The sequence below is a fragment of the Dasypus novemcinctus genome, chromosome 22, assembly GCF_030445035.2.
Source record: "Dasypus novemcinctus isolate mDasNov1 chromosome 22, mDasNov1.1.hap2, whole genome shotgun sequence".
Lineage (NCBI taxonomy): Eukaryota > Metazoa > Chordata > Mammalia > Cingulata > Dasypodidae > Dasypus > Dasypus novemcinctus.
The window spans coordinates 61864317-61881873 of NC_080694.1; the positions used below are offsets into that span (position 1 = coordinate 61864317).

Consider the following 17557-nt stretch of genomic DNA (forward strand, 5'->3'; position numbering starts at 1 on the left):
GGTGGGGTTCCAGGAGGTGGGCGTAGAGCCTCGCTCCTGGTGGGCTTCCAGCGCCCCCGAATTCCTCGTCTCCGCCGTGGATTCTCTTCTATAAACTCAGTTGGTGTCGGACCCCCTTGGGCTGGCTGTCCGGCGTCTGCAGCCCCCTGTCCAAGCCCTGGTATCCCGGGAGGACTCAGGCCCACAGATCATCTCCTACCACCCTCTTAGGGACCGTCATCGCCCTTCCCTGTTCCCAAGGAAGATCCCTGCTCAAGCACAAGCTGCAAGTAGCCAGGGGGTCTTCCTGCCCCCCTTGAAAGCAGCTTTTCTCGGCCCCTATAAGGGGAGTTGGGGTCCCCTGTGGGAAACTAAGGCACCGGAGGTGCTGTTTCCATGGTTACGCTATTAACACAGGAATGCAGAAAGTAAACGGGACCGAAGCTGTCCGGGGCTGGGAGAAATATGAGAAACACACTTTGTAGTCTGAGAGGGCACTATGGCCTTGTCCTTTGAGATAAGACGTTAGTCCTGCAGCTTGTGAGAGTTTTCAGTGTGCAGCCGCGTGCTCTCGCTTGTGCTTGAGGATATCTCATGCTACTTGGAAATAAAGAAGTTCTCTGATGAGCTTGAGGCTTCATGCTCTCAGAACCCCTGATCCCAATCTCTCTGTCTTTCATTCCCTACACCCTTCGGCCGGCATTCCCAGGCCCGAGCCCTCTTGCCCCGAGCCTGTGGCCTGCGCGGGGCTCCCTGCCTTCCCAGCACTCCCGCGTCGCCCTCGCGCAGGCTGGGGCGGGGGTCGAGGGCTGCCAGCCTCGTCACCAGGGCAGCCGTGCGGGGAAAGCCGGGAAGAGCCAGCGCTCCCTTCCCAGGGCCCCGGGGCTTCCTGTGCGAGGCGTCCATAGAGGGGAAAACAAAGACAAAAAGGAAGGGACGCTTCCCACACCTGGACAGGCGGGACGCGGGAAGCAACGCTGGCTCCAGAAGCTCTCAGCAACGTGTCCCCAGAGGCTCTGCGCAAACACCCCGGAGGGGTTACTGCGGGAAGCTCTGTCCTGACACTATTTCTCTTTCTTGATACTGTAGAGAAGGAGCTTTATTTCCCTTACAAGTAAGTACAGCTTCCCCAGAGGCCTCTGATCATTTTCTCCGTAAAGGAAGTGGTGATGATGTTCTGGAGTTGAGAAGTCCAAGGAAAAGAAGCTGCCCTCTCTGAGGCTCGAACTCAGGACCTTCAGATTATGAGACTGACGCGCTGCCTGCTGCGCTAAGAGGGCGCCGCGGTGCCGCTTATGGCACATCTTTTCCGGAGCCATCTGCGGGATTTCCCCGCACTTGGCCCAGGCAGTCTTGGAGATCCTGGGCGATTAGCGGGATCTTAATTGAACCTTGGAGTTCTTGAAAACTAAAGGAAGCCAAGCGGATCCAAATGCAACCGGGTGAGAGGTGTGGGAAACGATGCCCTAAGAGGGGGAATTAGCTCAAGTGGTAGAGCGCTCGCTTAGCATGCGAGAGGGGGAATTAGCTCAAGTGGTAGAGCGCTCGCTTAGCATGCGAGAGGCAGCGGGATCGATGCCCGCATTCTCCAGTCGCGCTTGCGACTTCAACTCTTTTAATGTCCCAAAATGTGTGTCAGCGAGTGCGATGAGTGTGCCACAGTGATGAGGTTGGTCGTTAGTGTGCGGGGAGATGGGGGGAGCGGGAGGGGGAGCGGGAGGGGGAGCGGAGGCATCCCCAGAAATGTCTGATGAGTGGGAGCATTCAAATGACTAACCTGATGGCACATATTTAATTGACTGTGATAAACCTGAGCGTTGCTGTATGAATCTTGTTCTGAATTGCCTTCTCTCCTTCAGAGCATGCGGTACCAATAGACGTTCTCTCTACATAAGCAATTTGAAAAGTCCTATCTTCTGATAAATTTTTTTTGCAACTCAAGAGACAATTGCAATTCTGTTCGAATACCCTTATCTGTTCCACGTGATCCTTTCCTCTCTTTCGCCAATATTTCTGAATGGTAATTGCTGCATATGTGAGATTTCATTCCGAATCCAGAGACATAGCCTCTTCATTCTTTTCATCACTTTCAAAAAGAGCTACACTTAAACAAAAAGTCCTCCTCTGCTGAAATACACAATTTATTTAAGTTTTAAAACTACACACTACCACACAATATAGTGCACCAGGGCCTGCAAGTCCACAGTCCCTCAGAGCGGGTCTTCTGCCACAAGCCCACTTACAACACCCACCCCGGTGTGACTGTCCAGACAATCTGACACTGAAAGCTTCTGTGAAATGTTCACGTTTAATATTGGGAAATCCCAACTCCCAGCTCCAAAGGGGTTAATGTCAAAACAGCACCTAAAGTTATGCGGTAATTCAGTATTTGACAGAACAAATATAACATAAAATTGTTTGATATCCCGCTTCACTGGATTAGGAAACTGACCAGGCTCTATTGAATGTTTGATCATCTTTCCTTTCCTGAAAAAACAGAATGTACGTCTTTTTGTTTTAGGAACCAAAACAGAGATCATCTCACAAAAAACAAAAGATATGAATATCCCAACTGCCTTCTAAATAAGTTGTTTTGTGCATCTGGGGAGATTTAGTATACCTCAAATGTTCAATCCCCATGACCTACTTTCCTATTTTTTTCTTAATATATTCCCTTTGTTGACAATAGCAGCCAATAAAGTTTACATAACCTCAAAGAGAACATGTATAGTTCATAGTCTGTAAGAAAAGATCAAACTGTATTGACTACAGCATAATAATATTTGTGCATATTAAGTATTAGAATAGTAAGGGCCTCAAAACACTTTCCCTGAGGCTGTTACTGGCCCGCGGTTTCAAAATAGCCATTTCAGTATTTCATCATGGAGCAAAACTCTTCCTCTTTTTCTGTTTGCCTTAAGGAAAGTGAAAAGTACTGAAAAATGACCTGACTGAGGCTCAGGATTCTCCTTAGCACCCAGCAGCAGGAGGTTCTTTCTGTGACTGAGTTGTGAGACTCCACAGGACTTTCAAGGTTTGGCGTAAAGTCTTCAGCAGCTGCAGCCACTGTTCCATTATCCGTGTAACTGGACAGCATCTTGAGGTCCTTCTCCTTTGAGAAAGACCATGTGTCGTAGCTGTATGTCCTGAGCTTGAAGTCTGGTAAGGCAATCCAACTGCGGAGCACTTCGACTTGCTGAGTCACAGCTGCGATGTGACAGAATGTCAGCCAGGCGCTGCTTCTGGTAGACACTCAGAAGCATTGACACACTTAGAGGCCCAGCATTCGCTCTGCCCAGCTCCTTTAGTTTCTCCTGGACTTTCTATTGAAACTCGGGTTCAAGAATCCAAAATACACAAGAAAATGAAGCACCAAGCACAAAACCTAGGAGAAAAATTTGTCAGCAGAAACAGATCCACAATATTCATATATTGAAATTATTGAACCAGAAACTTAAAACACTCATTTTAAATGCTTAAGTAGGGGAGCTGATGTGGCTCAATGGTTGAGCACCAACTTTCCACTTGTGAGGTCCCAGATTCAATCCCCCACCCTGATACCTCAAAAAATTAAAAAAAAAAAAAGCTTAACTAAATAAAGCTTGAAAATATGAGCAGAGAACAAGCACTAGTTATCCTCTCAGTGACATAAAAAAATTTTATTCTTTGCTAATATTCCAGGCCAGCTCTAGCTTTGCTATGACTCTCTGCTACAGATCTCTTTATTCTGGAATCCATGTTGAGAGAACATTCCATATCTACAACATGTCAGAAAGGAAGGAGCAATTAAGGAACTATGAGATGATTCTTTAACTTTCTCTTATACATATGTGTCTTATCTTCTTGCATTCCATTGAGTTAATAAATCACATCTCATCTTGTTTTCAATTCTTATATCACAGGACAGGAATTATATTCCCCTGACAAGGAGGGAAAGCACAAGTCACATGGTAATTGATAGAAATATATAGTTCGTCCACAGGAAGAGGCAGTGAATCATTGGGAAAAGAGAATGATTAACTCCAGTGTATTTGAAAAATATCAAAGAGAAATTCTGAAAATGTAAGTTTGAAATAATATCACCAAAAATAATCCAGAAAATATATATAAAAAAGAAAACACTTTCTAATTCATTTATTTAGAGAGCCCTACATAACCTTGATACCATAACCTAAGAAGAAAAGGAAGTATAAGGCCTATGTATTTCATGAACATAAATCAAAACTTCTATACGAAAGTATTAGCAAATAGAATACAGCAACATATAAAAATACAAAATTAACAAGTGGTATTTACTCCATGAATGCTGAGATGGTGTAACATTTGATACTCAATCAAAGTGATTTTTCATATTAGGACTAAAGAAGTAGAAAAGGAACATATAATCATCTTAATTTCTGAATGAAAAAAATAATAAAACGTTCGGGTTTTTTTTTTAATCAGGAAACTAGTAATAGGAACTTCCTTCATCTGATAAAAGCTTTGACAAAATAAATAAATAAATAAAATAAAAAACCCCACAACTGTCATCATACATAGTTGGCAAAATTTTGAACATGTCTTTCTTAGATGAGAAACAAGACAATTTTATTCAATGGGATACTGGAGGCCCTAATCAGATTAATAAGGCAAGAAAGCAAACAACAAAAAAATGCACAATCAAAATATTCTATGGAGTATTAACTTTAAGCAACTTTTCTAGATAAAAGGTCAATATAAAATTAATTATATTTTTACCATCTAGCAAAATCAATTGGAAAATTAATTTTAAGTAAAAAATCATTTACAATGATATAAAAAATAAAATATCTAGAAATGAATCAAATGGTTTATGTGCTATTTCCCCTGACAACTGTAAAGCCTTGCTGAGAGTGCTGGAGGGAGGCAAACAAACAGTCGTCTGACTGATCACAGAGGTTCAGTGGTACAGGATGGACGCGTCAATAGATTGTACTGGGTCAACGAGATAGCCAAATGGAAATAATATATGTGACGCTACCCAGACTCTACCAAAAAAAATCATGTAGTTGAATTGCACATATAAAGTAAAAAGTCAATAAAATGGTTACAGTAAAATATAGAATATAATCATTCTCTTAGAGTAGACAAAGATTTCTAAAGCAGGGCACAGCATACAAAGAGATATACCCTATAGGAAACAAAGTTATTTATTGATCTACGTTGAAATGAATAACTTGTATTCCTCAAAGGACAACTGTTGGGGATTGTATTAGTCAACCAAAGGGATGCTGATGCAAAATACCAGAAATCTGTTCACTTTTATAAAGGGTGTTTATTTGGGGCAAAAGCTTGTAGTTACCAGGCCATAAAGCATAGGCGGCTTCCCTCACCCAAGTATTTTGCCACGTGTTAGAGCAAGATGGCTGACGATGTCTGCCAGGGTTCAGGCTTCCTGGGTTCCTCTCTTCCCCTGGCTTGCTTCTTTTTGGACTCAGGGTTTCTCTCTTCCAGGAGCTTGCCCTTCTCTTTCCTCACAACCAAGCTCCTCTGTATGCTTACTTCCCGGCACCCCAGCTCAAGACTCCAACCTCCCTCCTCTGCAGCGTGGTTTCTGTGTGAGTCCCCACCCCCTTCAAGTCCTGCTGGTGTGGCCCAATCAGAGCCTTAATCATTATTTAGTCAAGTAGAAGTAAAACCTCTGAATCTAATACACTCCAATATGCCCAGAGGAACAGACCAGCTCACAAACATAATCCAATCTCTATTTTTAGAATTCATAAACCATATCAAATTGCTACAGGGATGGAATCATGCACCCCACAAAAGACACGTGGAAGTGTTAATCGAGCTCCTGTGGGTGTGAATCCCATTTAAACAGGACCTTTGAAGGTGCTATTCATAGTTAAGGTGAATAGGATCTTTGAAGACCCTGTTTAGATGAGACAAATTCAGTCAGGGAGTCTTGGGCCACATGACTGGAATCATTATAAGCAAAGGAAATTCAGACCCAATGAGGCAGAAGCAGCCAGAAGTCACTGGAGATCAGAGGAATGGACTCAAGGAGAGAGACTGCCGAGTGACAGAAGATTGCGAGGATGTTCCAGACTCCAGGAAAAAGCAAGCCCTGCCAGCATCTTGATGGCAGACTTCCAGCCTCCAAAGTCGTGAGACAATACGTTTCTGCGTAAGCCAACACATTGTGTGGTATTTGTCATAGCAGCCTGGAAAACTAACACAGTCTTCGGTACCAGAAACTAGGGCACTACCATTACAAATGCCAGGAAATGTGGAAATGGCTTCAGATTTGGGTAATGGGTAGACTGGAGAAATTGTGAGGTGCTCGATAGAAAACATCTAGATTGCTTTGAAGAGACTGTTGATAGAGACATAAATGTTAACGGTACTTCCAAAGAGACCTAAGAAGGAAATGAAGAGAGTGAGGAAAAGTGATTCTTATTGTAAAGTAGCAGAGAATGTGACTGAATTGTGTCCTAGTAATGGATTGAAAGTGAAATCTGTAATTGATGAGCTTGGATATTCAGCTGAGGAGATTTCCAGACTAATTGTGGAAGGCACAGGCTAGTTTCTCCTTGCAGCTTTTAGTAAAGGGATAAGCTGGGAACTGGGCTCATAAGCACAAAGGAGCCACCAGTTGATGGCTTAGAAAATTCTCAACCTATCCTGACAGTGGGCGCTGACTAGGGCCAGAAGGTACTCTATCAGGGCCTGCCAGAGCTTCTAGGGAGTGAGTCCCCAGAGGGCTTAACTGAACAACCCTTTGCTAAAAAGGGTGTGGCTGACCATGAATCGGGTCAGCCATCTCGGAGTAAATCAGGAGTAAACTGGAAATGGGGTTTTCCAGGAAAGGTCTGTGAAAAGTCTTGTATCTGATGTTTGGGCTCTCTTGAACTGCTTGCAAAGCTGACAAGGATTTTTTGTGAATTTTGCATGAACAGAAGCATTGCCATCCTGGACTGAAAGGGACAGAGGAGGCATGAATTGAAGGAGGGATGACTCTAAGGGAGGAACATGGAAGCCGAGGTCTGGACCTAAGAGATCTCTAGTCAAGAGAGCCACCGACCCATGTGGAAAGGGCAAGTCCACCTCGTACTTGGAGGGGGCCAGCAATCTGCCTCAGCTCTCAGAGGGGGTGGGGCTCCCACCCCAAGAGCTTGGCTGTTACCCCAATGGTCGGGGAGGGTGGGGCACACACCCCAGTAGTTAGGCAGAGCTACGTTGCCACGTTAGTGCCTGAAGGCATGGGGCTTAGGCGTCAGCATTGAGGGAGAGCATGACCACTGCATGTGTGCTCGGAAAGGGTGTAGCTACAGGTCCAGCAGGCCCAAAGGACAAAGTATCAAGGCAGAGTTGGTTCTCAGACATTGGGATCTAATGTACTTTGCCCTGCAGGGTTTTGGACTTGTGTGGGACCCATGACCCCAATTTTCCTTCCAATTTCTCCCTTCTGGAATGGGAATGTCCATGTTATGCCTGTCCCACCGTTGTATTTTGGAAGCAGATAACTTGTTTTCTCAGTTTCACAGGTTCATCATAGGGAGAGGAATTTTGCCTCAGGAAGGACCATGCCCTTTACTGATTTTGTTGAGACACTGGGCTTAAAGCTGTTACTGAAATGCTTTAAGGCTTTGTGATACTGGGATTTGGTGAATATGTTTCAGATATGGGAAGAACATGTCTTGTTAGGGTCCAGAGGGCACACTATGGTAGACTGAATTTTGTACCCCAATTTAGACATAATCTTCATCTTGACCTGTGACTCCAGGGGCATTGTAAATAGAATCTCTTGAAGACGTTATTTTAGTTGTGACCCAACTGAATGAAGTTGGACCTTAATCCAGGTTACTGGAGTCCTTTATTTCATTTTTTTAAAGATTTATTTATTTATTTCTCTCCCCCCCCCCCCCCAGTTGTGTCTCTTTTGCTGCGTCGTCTTCTTTGTCCACTTCTGTTGTTGTCAGCGGCACGGGAATCTGTATTTCTTTTTGTTGTGTCAGCTCTCCGTGTGGCAGCACCATTCTTAGGCAGGCTGCACTTTCTTTCGCACTGGCGGCTCTCCTTACGGGGTGCACTCCTCGTGCATGGGGCTCCCCTACACGGGAGACACCCCTGCATGGTGCGGCACTCCCTGTGGGCATCAGCTCTGTGCATGGGCCAGCTGCACACGGGTCAGGAGGCCCTGGGTTTGAACCACGGATCTCCCATGTGGTAGATGGGTGCCCTAACCACTGGGCCAAGTCCGCTTCTCTGGAGTCCTTTATGGGCAGAAGAAATTCAGACAGAGAGAGAAAGTCATGGAAAGGAACTGGAAATCAATGGAACTCAGAAAAGAGAGGACACAGCCATTTGACGAAGGGAAGCAGAGATACAAGTCAAGCATCTCAAGAATCTCCAGACAGAACACTATTGCCCCCAGGAGGAAATAACTCTTCTAGCTTCCGAAGCTGTGAACTAATAAATTCTTATTTAAGCCAACCCATTGTGTACTATTTGTCATAGCAGCCTGGAAAACTAAGACAGTAGTTCAACATAAGAACGTCAATCAATGTAATATACTACATTACTGAATGAAAAATAAAACCACGTGACCATCTCATTTGATGCAGAAAAGGCATTTAATAAAACCCAGCGCCCTTTCATGATAAAAAAAAAAACACTAAAAAAATAGCAATAGAATAGGATGAAGTTTATTTATGAAAGTCCACAGATAACATACTGAATGGTAAAAAACTGAAAACTTTCCCCTAAAGATCAGGAACAAGACAAGGATGCCTAGTTTCCCCTGTACTCAACATCAGAGTGGAAATTCTAGCCAGAGCGATCAGGATGAAAAAAAAAAAAAAAAGGAAATAAAGGTCATTCAAATAGGAAAGGAAGAAGCCAGCGTATCTCTATTCGGAAATGACATGATCAATCCCTCCCCTTCCATGTCACTTTCCCTCCCCTTCCCGGGCAAGGTGAGTCTCTGTGCAAGGGGCTGTGGAGCTGAGATGCCCCAGGACATCACCAGTGAAGGTGATACGCGTGTGGAAAGTGGTGTGAGGCACAGGCCCACACAGGGTGAGGGGGGCATGCGCGCAGAACGGCAGCTGGTGCTGGCTGTCAGCCTAAGCAGAGGGAGGGGGACCCGCTAGGGAGGAGGGGCCGGGAGCACAGTGCTGGAGCCTGCGGTGGCTGAAACTGTGTGCAGCCCAGAAAACCATGCTCTTAAAACCAGTCCATTCCTGTGCGTGTGGACCCACTATAAAGAGGAATTTGTTGATGAGTTTACTTCAGTTAATGCATGGCACAGGGTGGGTATAAATCCTCTTATTGAACTACTTTATAATGAGAGAAATAGGAAGAGAGAGAGAAAGACACGGAAGCGAGAGGCTGAGAGCAATAAAATCTGGAAAGGAAGGGAGAGACCAGCAGACACCGCCACGTGCCTTGCCAGGTGACAGAGGAGTGGAAGATTGCTGGCAGGCAGTCTGCATGAAGAAAGCAGCATCTTGGTGATGGCTTGATTTGGACGTTCTCACAGCCTCAAAACTGTAAGCTTGGAAGCTAAGAAATGCCCGTTGTTAAAAGCCAGTGTATTTCATGGTATCTGCTCTGAGCAGCTTAGCAAGCTAAAAGAGCCCCAGTGAGACCAGGACTCAGGAAGGTATCTGTGGGGGGCAGAGCCCAGCCTGTGGCTTCCCATCCTGAGCACAGTGAGGATGGCATCAAGTAGGACTAAGCAACAGCAGTGGAGATGGCGGTTATGAAGAAGAATGAGCTGTCCGTGTGCTATTTCCACACATTCTCCCTAAATTTGGGGCGTCTCTGTCCGTTTTCTAAGACTCATTAGAGGTCAGTCAATGTCATCAAAATATGAGAGACAAAGTGGAGAGATGCATGGTTAATATAAAAAAGCTGGGCATCTTGACTACCTGCGTTTGTTCCTTCATTGGGACTGGCCTGTAGTCCTGGAGCTTTTCAGGGAAAACTATCCATGGGTAGTTCCCATAAAACAGATGTGGGAAAGAGAAGAGAGAGAGCACTGACACGGGGTCAGTTAAGCCAAATAGGCAGTGTGGACTGTTGAACGGAACTCAGAAAAAAGAAGCAAGAGGGAACTTTGAGTTTCACAGTGTCTGGAGAAAACAGTCACAACGAAGGAGGTGGAGGAGAACATCAAGGGAAATGCCAAGTGAGACTCCCAAAGCTTGGATGGTGTTCCAAGGAAAATTACCCAACCCAAACGTCTGAAACTCCAGATAACATGACACTAAAGACAGCACCATTTAAGTCAGAACTTTATTGCTCTGCCTTCCCTCCCACAACCCTCATGCCCCCAGCCCTCTCCTCTCCCCACCCCCACCAACTCTGTCTTAACTTATTCTCCACCACACTGAAAACTTGGAAGGGTCAGAACCTTAGTCAGCCAGATGGCAGGAGAGGGGCAGAGGTTAGGATAGGGAAAGACAGACAAATAGAAACATACTTCCCCTCCCAATCACCCAGTTACCTATGACTCAACAGCCCCAGTGGGTGAAGGGAGAAGTTTGTTAGGTCAAGTTTGACTTTTAGTATTCCATGGAACTTAGCATTTTAATTTTGGGACCAAGACTGATACAGAAAGTCATGGAATGGTCTGTCTTCATATGGAGGTAGAAAAAGAGTAAATCTCTCTGAACAAAATTAAAATTATAATGGAAGACCAAAACACAGTTTCTGTATTATATTCCAGAGTTTTGTCACATTCATATCACAGTGTTTGGGGAAGACTGATAAAATTATGTAGCTACCCATTCCTAAGTGATATCTCAGCAAACACAGATGGCAGATACAAAAATGTGTATAACATAAAGAAGCCACTTGACATTTTTAATTTCTATTCAGAAATTATAAATAAAATGAAAAAGAATGTTCCTGTAGCAGTTTGATAAGTTATGAATTCCAAAAATAGATATTGGATCATGTTTGTAATCTGGTCTGTACCTGGGTATAATTAAGTTATGAGTAGGGCTTTGATTGGGCCACGTTATTAGGGCTTTGAGTCCCCACCCACCCACCAAGATAAAAGGCACGGCAAAGGACAGATTTGAGGGTTTTGATGTTGGAGTCTGATGCTGAAGCCTTAAGCTAGAGCCCCAGGAAGTAAGCACACAGAGGAAAGAGAAGCAAGCCCCAAGAAGAGAGCAACGCTGAGCCCAGGAAGAAGCAAGCCCTGGAAGAGAGGCACCCAGGAAGCCTGAACCCTACAGATGTCGGCAGCCACCTTGTTTCAACATGTGAAAACAGATTTTGATGAGGAAAGCAACTTATGCTTTATGGCCCAGTATCTGTAAGCTCAAATACCCTTTAAAAAACCAACCAATTTTGCATCAGCACCCCTTTGGCTGACTAACACATGTTCCAATAACCTTCACCCTGAGAACAATATCTGGCTCTGGCCAATAGTCCCCACTTACCTCCTTTAACAAGCCCATAAGTGACTGACTTATGTACCCCAGAAAACGTGTTCTTAATCACAATCCTTGGGTGTGAACCCACTATAAATAGGACCTTCTGAGGGTGATATTTTCAATTAAGGCATGGCCAGCTGAATCGGGTTGGGATTTAATCAATGAAATTCAGATAGAGAGAGAGAAAGCCACTTGGAAGGGAGGAAGCTGGAAGTCAGTGGAAACTGGAAAAAAAAAAAAAAAGGATAAGATGCCACCGTGTGGATTTCATTTCCACATGACGGAAAGGAAAAGGACCAAGGATCACCTGAGCCAGGCCCAGAGCACCACAGTCTTTGGGGAAAAAGCATCACCTTGTTGATTCCTGGATGTGGGACTTCTAGCCTCAAAGAAAAATGATTCACCCAGGTGCTGAGGAAGAGAAGGCCATCTCAAGTTCTTATGAGCATCTTGACATACAGACCCTTTAGTGACATTGGCCAAGACAAATGACGAAAGTTCACTGGAGAGAAAGTCCATTAGAAAAGGGGCTCCTAACATCAGGAAAAACCCCAGTCTATAGCATAACTCATCCTATGGCATGGACGCTGCAGAGACGCCGTTGTAGAACAGGAGCTGGGTTAGCCTTCCTTCCTGCCTCCTTTTCTCGAGAGCTGCGTGGACGGGAGCTCACACACTCGGCATGGACCTGAGTCAATAAGAAGATAAGGACTGAGTGAAGCTTACCACTGCCTTCAGGATCAGGGCTCAGGCATCTCACGAGATCAGATACATGGTTATGCACATACGAGGTTTTAGACGGGGCTCTTCACCAGGGCTCTGTGAGCTTGAATTGAAATTTTTAAAAATTGTTATTCTTGTGGGGACTTGTTGGAGCAGGCGTGATTTATTAAATAATACACAACATAGTGTGGACTTAGTAAGGGGCCATGGTCTCACCTGACTGGCAAAGGGGTCGGTGGGACAAAAACAGTTAAGAACGCCTGTTGAAGAAGATAGCTGTATGCACACGATTGTACTTCCATGTGCATACAATGACGACAGTGTTAAATTAAATCCACAGCTTCCAAGTGGCAAAGCAGATTTTTCTGATTCCAGAAATTACTCTTTTCTCCATTCCAGCTCATGTTCTCTCCACCATTCTTTTCCACATCAGCATTATTAAGCATGTATGGATAGAATTATTGCAACTGTTTGAAGTTTGTTTGTGAATGCCAGAAAAGGTCATATTCTCAGAACTAATCCAATCCTGGGGGTGCAGGACCCTTTTTTGCATAAGTTTCAGTTAAGAGACTTGATTAGATCACATTGATTAGATCATTTTAGGGCCTTTCATTGGACTGTGTCAGGAGATGTAACTGAGGTTGTCTACCCCTCCTGCTGGGGTCTTATATAAATGGAGAAAGGGAAACAGAAACTCACAGAGAAAGACAGCTACCATTTCACCCTGCAATATGAGAGGACTGCAGGAAGGCAGAGACCCCTGAGAGGCTCAGAGAGAGGCCGAAAGAAGCCCCTGGAGGCTGGAGATAGCAGACAGACCCCCAGCAAGGAGAAGCCACTCTTTTGCGGTACCACTTGTCAGGAATTCAGGATCCCACCTGCAGCTGACTCTTGTTGGGAAAGCCTCTCTGATTGCTTTGATTTGGACATCTTCTCAACCTTGGACCTGAAAGCTTTTACCCTAATAAATTTTACATTATTAAAAGCCAACCCATTTCTGGTGTTTTGCACTGACAGCCTTGGCCAACCAAAACAAGTATGGATCATTTAATCCATTCAGCAGACATTAATTCATACCTTCCATGTACCTGGGACCTGAGTTCAAAACATCCAAGGTACTGCTGATTTTTTCTTCCCAAATCCTCACAAATACCGTGGATCATCAATTCTCAAAGTGTGGTGCCTGGGTCCCTGGAGGTCCAGAGGCGCTGTCAGGGTGACCGTGAGACTGACTGCATTTTCATAATAATACCAAGACTTTATTTGCTATATTTAAAAAAACCTGTTGGTGCCAAATGGGATCAAGATAGTGGTGCCAAATGGTACCAGCAGTCATTGTACACAAACCCACAAACTCAAAACAAAACAAAGAGTTTTACCAAAGGATGACCTTGATGAAGCAATACATATTATTAATTGTATTAGCTCTCCACCCGCTAGTCCATGTCTCTCACTGTGCTGTATGATCACCTGGGAGTCCAGATGCAGCACTTCAGTGATGTGCCTGAAACATGACGGTTGTCTCCAGGTAAACACCTGGGTGACAGTTTGAGTTGTGAGCTGAATTATCTTTGCTTTTTGTTTTATCACGGAACATCATTTTTATTTAAAAGAAAAAGTGACAGACAATATTATGTTTATCTAAAATTCAGTATTTGACAGGCATTTTTCTCAAAACCACTAGTGTAAGATCAGACTACGTCCCAACTACATGTGGGTACAGCAATCCCAGAATACTCGAATTCTTTTCTCTCTGAAGACAGTTGTGATTATCACCTGCAGTTTTGAGAACTACAAGGAAAGAAGGTTGCTGTACTGAGAGCAGGTTCCCTCTCTGAGGCTCAAACTCAGGACCTTCAGGTAAGGAGAGGAACACGCTGCCTGCTGCGCTAAGAAGCACCCTATGAACACCTGTGGGCAGCCAGTGAAATGAGCATCCATTATCTTTTCCCGAGCTTTTTGGTGGATTTCTGGTATTCTTCACTCAGGGTCGCTCGTACTGGAATATAATTCCAAGTAAGATGGCGAGGATTACTCTTCAGCCGCAAGCTCCAAAGGGCCGCAGGCCCGGAAGCCCCGCTGCACCCAGCGAGCGGTTCCGCCTGGCCTCGCCTGGACTGTCCTCCTTGTTGTCTAGGGGAAGATCTGGATCTGCCTTCCTTCAGACATAGCAGTTGATATTTTCCCTTCCATCGTCTCCTCTGTTGGAATAGAAGGCGCTCACTAAATATTAGCTCACTGAATAAATGAAGGCTCTCACACATGTCGGCAGTCTACACTTAACCTGTTCATTTAAGTCTCCATTTTCACCGACGCCAGCTGAGATTTTACCCTTCAAACTATGCTAAACTGATTTTAGATCACGGTGTTTTTCACTTCTACATAACCAAACTCAATTAATAGATTTTATCCACATGTTTGACTTAGTTCATTTAATTTTTACCATCAAACTATATTTCATTATCCCCATAATAATGATGAAACTGAAAAGCAGATTTTCCTGATTCCAAAGGCTGTAATCTTTCCTCCACTCCAGCTCATATTCTCTCCACCATCCTCATCACATCAGCATTATTAAGCAATATGTGTGCAATTATGGATTCTTCAATGCATTCATGAGACCTTAATTCACACCTGCCGTGTATGTGTCTGGTACTTGGTTTCAAAACTTCCAACCGGCCCTGGCCCTTTATCCCTCAAATCTTCACAAATACTGTGGACCATGAGTTTTCCAAGTGTGGTGCCTGTTCGAAGAGGGTTTTTTGTAGTGCTTCTTCTCCTTTTCTCTTTTTCTTACTTGTATGTTGAATGACAGGTTATTTATTTTAATGCTTTATAACTACAAAAAGTATTTTAGGCTGGAATTATAAATTAGTGAACATTTTCTGCAAATCTGAGTTTTCATTATCTAAGTAGTCTGAAAATATGCTTTTAATTTTTTTGAGAATTAATCTCTTCTTGTTTGCCTTTGTGTTCACATTTTTTATAATTTCTAAATTAATTTCATTGTATATGGGTTTTATACACAGCACATAATTTTGTTTCATATATATGATATTTGAATCCATGAATCAATGTTAACATTGATATCTAACAGAATAGAAGCCAGACACTGTATACTACTGAAGTGATACAATGAAAAGTAAAGAAAACACCTATTAAATATTATTGTTAAAAGTATTGGAACCTGAGTCTAAATGAGCCTCACCTTTCAGCTAAAGTTTACAGGAAATAGGTCAAATTAAGAAACGAAGGACACCAAGAAAATGTTATCAAATAACTCCAAAATGTGGTCATTTCCACAGGACAAAAGACAAAGTTCCTTTCCCCCAATTAATTGCCATGCAAACAGAAAGGAGGGACCCTGCTGTGTGTTTTATACTTACATGTTGCTAGCTATAGGGGGAAGAGACTTAAAGGAGATAGCAAAATTGTAAGGACTTTATTTAGTTTCTGATTCAAAAAAACTAAAAAGAGATTTGTTTGCATGTGAAAATCAGGGAAATTTGACAAAACTCTGCATGTAAGTATTTATGTTATAGTTAATGAATTAATAACACACTCATATACACTCACAGAACATTCTCCTTGGCCCCCAAAATCCCTATTTCTACTCTCAGATATTGGCATGTTTAATCATTATCTCTACTGCCAGGCTCGAGGAAGAGAAAAGAGCACGGCTGTCTCTCATTTCCGGCCCTCTTGCCTTTCCTTCCCCTTCTACGTCGACTTGCGTCAAGGCCACTAGGGCGCCCCTTAAATCTGCAGAAGGCAGTTTCAACAACTCTCTCCTCTGAGCCTTCTGCAGAGCTCACTCCTCGTCCCCGGGGAGTCTGGGGTGAGTGGGTGAATCTGCGGACGCTGGAGCACACGGTGGAAATGCGACGCCCGCGTGCACGGGTCAGACACGGGATCCTCCCAGGACCTGCGGCAGCCGAGGAGGGGGCGTGCGCCCCCCAGGCGGCAGGGGAAGCCACGCTGCTGGCCTCGGGGAGCTGAAGGCTCTGCGGGGAGGAGGGGGCAGGGAGAGGGTGGGCGCGGGGCCAGCGCTGTGGCTGGAGGGGAGGGGGGAGCAGGGGCGAAGCCAAGCTGCCCAGGCGCTGCGGCCCCCCCTGCTTCCAGGTAGACTGGGAGCGCAGCCCTTCAGGCTGATCGTTACGTTCCTTCCAACAAGTACTTTGTTTTACATTTTGAAAAATCACCAAAAATGCACAAGCCTTTTCACCCTAAAGGACGGCTTACCTAATTGGAATTTTAAACTAATAGCGTCATCATGAATTACATATGGATGAACTGCCCACACACACACACACGCACGCACGCACAGCCGCGGTTATTCCGCTGATACCTGGCTGGCCACGCTGGGGGTGGCGGAGAGAACCGAGAGCCTGGAGGGCGACCCCGGAGCCGCCTCCCCGAGGGCCGAGGGCCACGGGCAGCTGATAATTATTAGCTACTCTTAAAACTAGCAATGGGAGGAGAACGTTCTGGGATACCTGTGCTAATTAAGCCGGCAGTTCCCCGTAAGGCTACGGCAGATGAGACGCGCTGTCTTCTCATCCACGGAAACGGGAACTATTATTTGCGAGCCTCGTCACAAAGTGATTGACTGTCCCCGCGCACTGGCCCCAGGCAGTCTGTGAGATCCTGGGCAATGTTTGCGATCCTAGTTTCACCTTGTTGCCTTAAAATTAAAGGGAAATTGGTTCCAAATTGCAAAGCGTTGAAATGCGTGTAGAAAAGCAGCTTTCTCACGGGGAATGAGCTCAGGTGGTAGAGCGCTCGCTTAGCAGGCGAGAGGCAGCGGGATCGACGCCCGCATTCTCCAGCTCTAAGCCGGAACTGGCGTCTTGTGGTGGTTTTTTCATTAGTCCTAAAACGGTTATGTGAGGTAGGAGAATAGGAATACTTACTTGACCAGGCAACCTTTCTTAAGCAGATGTGTGTCTGCCCACTGCTCTGAATAAGTTTTGAGAACAACAAAGACCGGCACCTAGGAGCCACGATTCCTAGTAGCGATCCGGATCCCTAGGAGAGGAGCAAGGAATCCACAGTAGGCGGTTAACATGAGGTGCTGAAGCTTGTCACGGATCCCAGCGACACAGAACATTGTGTCTACACGTCATGGTTTTCCGAATTTAAATCCGTAGAAAGATCTGGAAAATCATAGAAACAGGTACAATTCTCCTATGTCAATGCCAGAACCCAAGATATTCTTTTCTTCTGGTTTTAGAAGCAGAAATATGGAAAGTATGCAAAAATTCACGGTGGGATACAGTGAAAAACAACTTTGTTTTGGTCAGTTCTCAGATCCCGGTAGGGGTCAAGTGAAGGGAAGGAGGTTGTCCAGGGTCGAGCAGTGGAGTCCTGGCCTTTCACCCCCAGCCCATGCGCTTCCTCCCCTTCACCTTGACCAAGAACCTGAGACACCCAGAAGCCTGGAG

The 17557-nt window shown here is 44.8% G+C and overlaps 2 non-coding genes across 2 annotated transcripts; one reads left to right on the forward strand and one right to left on the reverse strand.

The window, feature by feature from the left end:
• Positions 1-1186: 1186 nt before the first annotated feature.
• TRNAM-CAU (transfer RNA methionine (anticodon CAU)) lies at positions 1187-1259 on the reverse strand. Its single transcript has one exon. It is a non-coding gene; the product is annotated as a tRNA-Met (tRNA).
• A 238-nt stretch (positions 1260-1497) lies between these two features.
• Positions 1498-1570, forward strand: TRNAA-AGC (transfer RNA alanine (anticodon AGC)). The gene has a single exon. It is a non-coding gene; the product is annotated as a tRNA-Ala (tRNA).
• The last annotated feature ends 15987 nt before the right edge of the window (positions 1571-17557 follow it).